The sequence below is a fragment of the Conger conger genome, chromosome 9, assembly GCF_963514075.1.
Source record: "Conger conger chromosome 9, fConCon1.1, whole genome shotgun sequence".
NCBI classification, from domain to species: Eukaryota; Metazoa; Chordata; class Actinopteri; order Anguilliformes; family Congridae; genus Conger; species Conger conger.
The window spans coordinates 39,199,480-39,207,037 of record NC_083768.1 but is presented as its reverse complement, the minus strand read 5'-3'; positions in this window follow the sequence as shown (position 1 = coordinate 39,207,037).

Sequence of the window (7,558 nt, the reverse complement as noted above, 5' to 3'; positions counted from 1 at the left end):
TTAATGTTTTATTTAAACAATTCATATGTCGTAAAAGTGCAGATTCTCAGCTTTTATTAAAGGGTTATTTTGTACATCTTGAAATCTGTGACCTGTCATCACCAGAATCTGGATATTATATGTTAAGGTTGTCGTACAAGTGATACAAAAATCTCTTTGCATTTGAATGGATCTCTATGGGAACTGGGGGGTGGGACTAGATTCAGCTGTAAATTACGCCAAAACAGTATGGAACACATTTGTTGGCTAAATGGCTTTATGTCATCAAGGGTCCAAGGTATCAGATGAGCCTCAAACCATCCTGCTGCTGCCAGATATGCCGTAGATACTACAAAGGGCTAGGGATGTGTACCGAGAGCCGGTATTTTTTGGTACCGGTTCCTAATTGGTCGGTACCAGAGTACCGCTAAAGATTCTGGACAAACGATACTGTTTTCGGTATTTTTTAAGTCTACCTAACCGTCGCGTAATTATGACACTGCCGACAGGTTATGACGCAGCGTCCCGTTGTTTTCTCTAGTAGTCAATATGTCGGCCGTAAGAGCTAAGTGCTCCAAGGTATGGGCTCACTTCATCAAACTCAATGAATCCTCGGCTCAATGCAATATATGCAAGAAAGTAGTTGCGTCAAAGGGGGGTAACACCAGCAACATCATGAAACACTTGCAGTCTACCCATAGCATAAAGCTGAAGGAGTGCGGCGTGTTAAAAAACGCATCTAAAGTTAGCAACCCGGCAGGCAACACCGTGCCCTCCTCCGTGCAGGCAGACTCCGACAGTGCTTCTTCATCAAGTCACGGTGAGTGTATGAATCATTACAGGGGAAGTGAAATACTAGATTAAGTTGGCATAATTTACAAGATTGATTCCCAATATATTCATCCTTAAAGGTTTAAGACTGTCAGTAAAGCTGGATTAAAAATAATAAGTAATTAAATTACCCTTTTTTAAAACATGCGCAGCGCCATTTTATCCGAGTGTATAGCGTGACGTCACTGCCCAGAGCGATCTCGGCTGCTGCCAGAGAAAGTGAATATGTTGCTTTTCCTTAACAAAAACTGCTAGGGCTAAATGCGTCAGGAGAAGCGCCTCCCCTACACTGTTCTGTTTACATGTATGTGTCTGTTGGGTTGAACATGTAGGCAAGGGCTTTGGTCATCTCCCTAGGTTTTTTTTTAAATTTCATCATGCATTTGTAATTTTAAGTTAAGCTTCTGTTCTGTTGGAGCATTATCACATTGACAGCCTTTAAGGCTGTATGGAGCTGCCTGCTCATTTTTTTGACATACCTCACACTGCACATGTTGACTTGCTAAGGGCTTAAAAGGCAGGTGCTGTAAGTTGTTTAATAATGTTCCTGGTGTTACCCCCCTTGTGGTAATAAAAAACGATTGAATCTTTTACCATCTTGTAACGTCTTTATTTTATACACTAAATTACACGCCGTGGTATCGATAAGAGTATCGATAAATACCGGCACCGATAAGGAGTATCGGTATTGGTATTGGTATCAATAAAATCCTAACGATACACATCCCTACAAAGGGCATTTATCCTGATTAATTTTCCCGTTGAACCCAATGGAAGAATTATTCAGGAGAAACAACCCTTGAAGTATCTACTGTATATCTAGAAGAGGCACGGTTTTTTGAGGCTGGTTTAATACCTTGAACCCTTCATGACGTAAAGCCATTTAGCCAACAAATGTGTGCCATACTGTATCAGCATAATTTACTGCTGAATCTAATCCCACCCCCCCCAAGTCCCACAGAGATCCATTCAAATGCAAAGAGTTATAGTATCGCTTGTAGGACAACCTGAGAACAAGATATCCAGACTCTGGTGATGATGATAGGTCACAGACATCAGGAAGTCATGGTATGCAATGGATATGCAGCCAAATACAAAACATGACTATTTCATTTGACATTATGTTAATTTGTCTCAAACATTGAAATGGGGGCTATGCATGAAAAGTTCTGTAATTACTACATGGTGCAACCAAAATGTATTATTTTTTTTTACAATTTTATAAAAGATTTAATAAAATATGTGAATCTGCACTTTTACCACAGATGAATTGCTTGATTACAAACAGTTGAAATATAACATTAATAAAAAAAAGCCAGAAAAAGGCAAGGTTTGTCCAAACTTTTGACTGGTGCTGTATATGATTATTAGGGGAGTTGGGGGTAATAAAATCTATACACATTTTGATGTAAAGGACATGACCCTAGAATGTTATTTTAAAGGTGATAGGCAGGTTATATTCCTTATATCCTATATTTTGGCAGTTTATTCAAATAGGGAAAACAGAGAGGGTTACAGACAGAAATGGGATCACATTGCAGAAGGTTGCCACAGTGGAAAATCAGACTGCTTAGCCACTCAGCAGGGACTTGCAAATGGCTTAAGCTGGCTGCCCTATGGACAGCCCCACCTCTACATATCCTCTGACCCGGATGTCAGTGCCAGCTTCTCCGCATTCATCATATCATTTTTGTGAAAAAGAATGCATCCATGATCGTCGTCAATGATTGCAATCACTCATACCCCCAAAACCACCGCTGGAGTTGTCAGTATACCGTACTAGACATAAAGGTTGCATTCCATGCACCCCTTAAATACAGCCACTTTCACATAGAGTTCAACAGGAAGAGGTGAAAAACCACAAGCCTCCCAAAGCTTGGCAACAACTCACAATGAAATTTACAGCGTGAAATCGAAAGCAAGACAACCGAAGTAAAAGTAGAAATGATTCTCACAAATCTTCTCAGTGCCTGTTGACATACCTGTATGCACCTCCGTTTCACCTAGATTTAAACAGTGATTACTGGAAGTTGCATGGCAATGTTAACCCCCGATACTAAAACAATCCTATCGCTGCTTTTGTGTTTTTGTCAACCATAGCCAAAACTGATTTCTGGGTTATGTTACTTGTAGGTTTATTGGCTGAGCCCAAATCTTCAGACTGCTGAATTTATTTAAGCTGGAAAAATTAAGATCGCCAAAGCTGGCAACCCATATTCTGCAGAAATGTCATATTAGCAGTGTCCCCACAGTGGCTGGTATGGTCTCAGTGACATATACTGTAATAGTGGCAAAGCAACATAACATTTCAAACATTTAAATGGTTGGCATTTATATAGCGCCTTTATCCAAAGCGCTGTACAATTGATGCTTCTCATTCACCCAGTCATACACACACTCATACATCAACAGTGATTGGCTGCCATGCAAGGCACCAACCAGCTCATCAGGAGCATTTAGGGGTTAGGTGTCTTGCTCAGGGACACTTTGACAGGATGGGAATCGAACCCTCCGAGTGCCAGACGACTGCTCTTACCACCTGAATCAATGTCGCCCCAGTTGTGTGAGTAGTCAGTAAATTAATCGGTGTCTATACGCGCGACATAGCATTAGCGCATTTACATACAGGTAACAGGAAAGCAAGGTCTACTGGAAGGAAAATAAACCAAAACGCTCAGAGAGTTGACCACGAGCAGAGACTGAATGCAAAGTGCAAAACCAACATGTGTGCTTTCTTGTGAGGACATGGGGCATGCAACAGTGAGTACAAGGACCTCTTTTTTTTTTTAAAGATATTTTTTAGGCCTTTTTCAGCTTTATTGGACAGTATATAGAGACAGGAAGAATGGGGGCGAGAGAGAGGGAAAGACATGCAACAAATTGTCAGACGGTCGGATTCGAGCCATTGACGTCGCGGCTCACAATGAGCATGCGGTCAGTACTCTGCAGGCTGCGCCACCGAGACACCCCACAAGGGCCTCTTTTGAGGGGGAAGGAGGGGGATTCAATCAAACCTCACCCTGCAGGACAAGACAAATAAAAGGTCCTCATTGTCAGTCAAGTCTAATGATATTCTGACTGACTACATGCCCATTATTCTCCCTTAATTAGACTTTGCTGGGATGTCCCAATTTACGTGCTGTCTTCTGATGAGAAAATGTATAAAATGGCAATGCTTTATGGAGGGAATATTTCACACAACAAGTGCCACTTGTGTGATAGATTACACACTTTTTTGGCAGTCTGATGCTTCCAGGCCAGTGAGACACAGTGAGCCATATATCATAGAAAGACCTCATTTTACTATGTGATCTGTCACTGTCAAGACTGGTGCATTGAAAAAAAGAAACAAAAAGAATGAAATATGGTTTTGGACTGAGGAGTGATGAAAGGATATGTCCACACGTTTACCCAGAGACCCAGGACGTCATTGCATTAAAACGTAAAAAAAACTACTTTTCATGCAGACTCAGTTTTGAAGGAAACTCAACTGTGTGCGTTTGCTAATTATCTCAAGCATAATATGTGCATTTTTCAATTTAGTTAGAGATACAGAGATATCAATATACTTAAAGATATAGTTTTTTCTAAAGTATGCACGCACATAACACACACACACACACACACACACACACACACACACACACACACACACACACACAAAGTTTTACAGTCTATATCTTTTTACATGTGATTTGTCTGAGAAATACTTTGTTGTTGCAGTGTTATACTTTTTCATACACACAATAGTATGGCTGCTTACTGCACTTTGACAGATCTCATTCATTTTGCAATGTGTTTTTGGATTCAGTCTGTATATTTTTTTGTGTGTTCTGAACATACTGAATTTTTTTAGCATAATGAAAGGGGTATGACGCCCTCAGAGCTCCTGTGTTCAGAATCAAATGAGTTTTCAGTTGAGAATGGGAGAATAGCTCCCACATTATTGTGTTGCCACCATGTTTTTGCCATTTCCTAACAGCTGTTTTTCATCCATAATACTTTTATAGTTCTCTGCCCAGTACAGCGATCAGATATACAAGATGCGCCATGCACACTCCCCACTGAGATTACATTTAAGAAAAAACTGGCCCAGAAACCCCTTAATAACACTACCGCTGTTCAGGTGGTGGAGCAAATGACATTTGTCATACTGTTCAAGCTTTGTCGGAAAATTGTAATCATGAAAGTTGTTTGTGTGTGTGTGTTTGTGTGTCTGTGTGTGAATGTGTGAAAGAGAGAGAGTGGGAGAGAGAGGGAGGCAATGTGATGGAAACGTGATTCATTGGTCTATGACAGCTGTGAGACAGGAATAGGCTCTTACCATCCCCTTCAAATTAGCAGCAATTTAGCAGTCAGTAAGATGGTACAAACCATATATTATATATTTTATTGCTGTCGTTGGCCTTATGGTGTCTAATTTGCATCATCCTGAATGTAAGATGAACAACGAAACAAGCATGGGTGAAAGGCGACACCTTATTTCACTCTTGTGGAAAATCGTGGTTACTGCTGGTCACAGTTGAAGGAGCGACTGGCTCTGTGATTGTGTTCAGAGATTAGGCCAGGTTTTAGGGCCGTTTCATCGAGCAGAAACCCTGAAAGTCCTACCAGGCGCATTCATAAAGAGTAAATATAGTATATGACTACACACACTGAACCCTGTCTGCAATATAAGTATAGTTTTAACCAAACTGCCAATGGATAGACTGTCTGTTGGAAAAGTCGGCAAAGTCTATCTCACCATGGTGCACCTGAGCAGATAGAGACCCAACAGGCCCTTTATACCAGACGTTGAGATTAAGAACATGAAGGGAAGCAGGACTCTCCTGGACAAAGGCATCCTATAGCACACGCGGATGATTCTACAGCAAGGCCCAGTGTGTTTTGGCAAGCGTCTCTCTGGCATCCCCATTATGACTGAATTTCCGCTGTAGCTTCATTGTGACTGCGTTATCGTGTGGACTGCTCCAAACAGCTCTTGGACAAGTCTGGCCATGCAATTTCTGCTACCAAGCCAAAGCTTTAGAGTCCATTCACGGAAGACCTAAAAGACAACTGACTTAAAGTGACATATTGTTTAACTTTATATACGTTACCTATGTTTTATTCAGCCAGTTTAGTTTCCTCTGTAAGATAAATGATTGTTTCCTTATTATTGATTTAATGAAAGTGAGACATATTGCAAAAACATGGGTCTAATAATGATCCATCAGCAGTAATTTAGTATTATTTTAACACAATCGGCCAGCTACTTTCATGTTGTATGGAGGAACATGACTGAGATCTCTGACTGGCTGTTACCCATAAATCTTCAGCCGGTCCTTTAACAGAGTCTCCGAGCTCCCAGCAATCATTCATCAAAGCGTCTGTGTTCTTGATGGCAGCAAATAAAGCACCGCGTTTTTGAAGTTAACGCTCTTGATGTCCAATGAGTAGGCTATAAGAGGGGAATCAAAATTAGACTGCTGTGTTCTGTGAACAAATTCATTCTTTGCGGCAGGTCCTGGACGTACGATAAATAGCCACCATGTCGACCGCACGTTTCCTTGAAGGGGATTTGAAGAGTACGGTGCGCGGGAGTCCCACAGGGCCAAACAGGAAACATGTGCTTCAAATGCGCTGAGAGCGTAGCGCCCGTGTGTATACTCTATGCGTGTGCGTGTGCGTGTTGTCTAATATTTAAATATAATGATACAATTTATAGAATTTGAATGTAAATCGCATGTAAAAGAAGAGATTATGGAGCTACACACACAATGTGTAGCTCCATATTTTCATTCTGGACCATTCTGGTTTATATTTTATGAATAATCAAAAAAATCATTGTTGTCCTGAATGTTGTCAAATAACATTGAAATTGAAAATACTGAAGCAAATTTTGTTAACTTTAAATAAAGTGAGCCTCTCTTTAGAACTGTACTGCTCTCTGCTGGTAAAAATGTGAACAGCACAGATCAACTGAGTTTATGTTCCAGTACCTTTTACATCTGAGCAATCTTGTGTTATTGTCTTTGTTCGCAAACAGTGTAGAAATTAGTGATGTTGCTGTGATTGTGTATCTCACTTAGGGGCAATTTTATTTTAATCAATGAGAAATATGGTCATAGGAGCACAACATGTGTGGTTTTTGTTCCATCTTACAATGTAGTTAATTTGGTTTAAGTGCACTGTTAACTAAACTTCATCTAGCATTATGCATTCTGTGGTTGTCATGCTTGTAAAAAAGTAACCTTTATAAACAACAGAGTAATTGTCCATTGTTTCTTTTAACTGTGGATTTCCCTGGTAGACTACAATGCTTGAGCAGCTGTTACAAACACACTGAAGGTACCTTGGAGACCAAGAGAGTAGGTGGGGACTTCCATTCCTGAAGGGCTGGTTTGTGCAGATTTTTGCTTCCTCGGAAAATGCTGGATCAGTTAGCAAATGGCTGTAAACACTAATGTCAGTTCACTCTGTAGTGATAACACCTATCATTACACACCAGTGCACGTTTGCATAGAGTACAGACACACATGGACACACACAGATGCACGCACACACACACACACACACACACACACACACACGCGCACACTGTACAAGACCTACGAGGAACAATGAGAAAACTATCATTATCATTACCTGAGGAACAAAAATAAAAAATCAAACAATGTAGATGCTTCTTTCAGCCTTTTATTTACAAGAAAACCATGAAAAAACACTATAAAACTGTTATCCAGCAGTCTTTTTCACATCAGTCTTT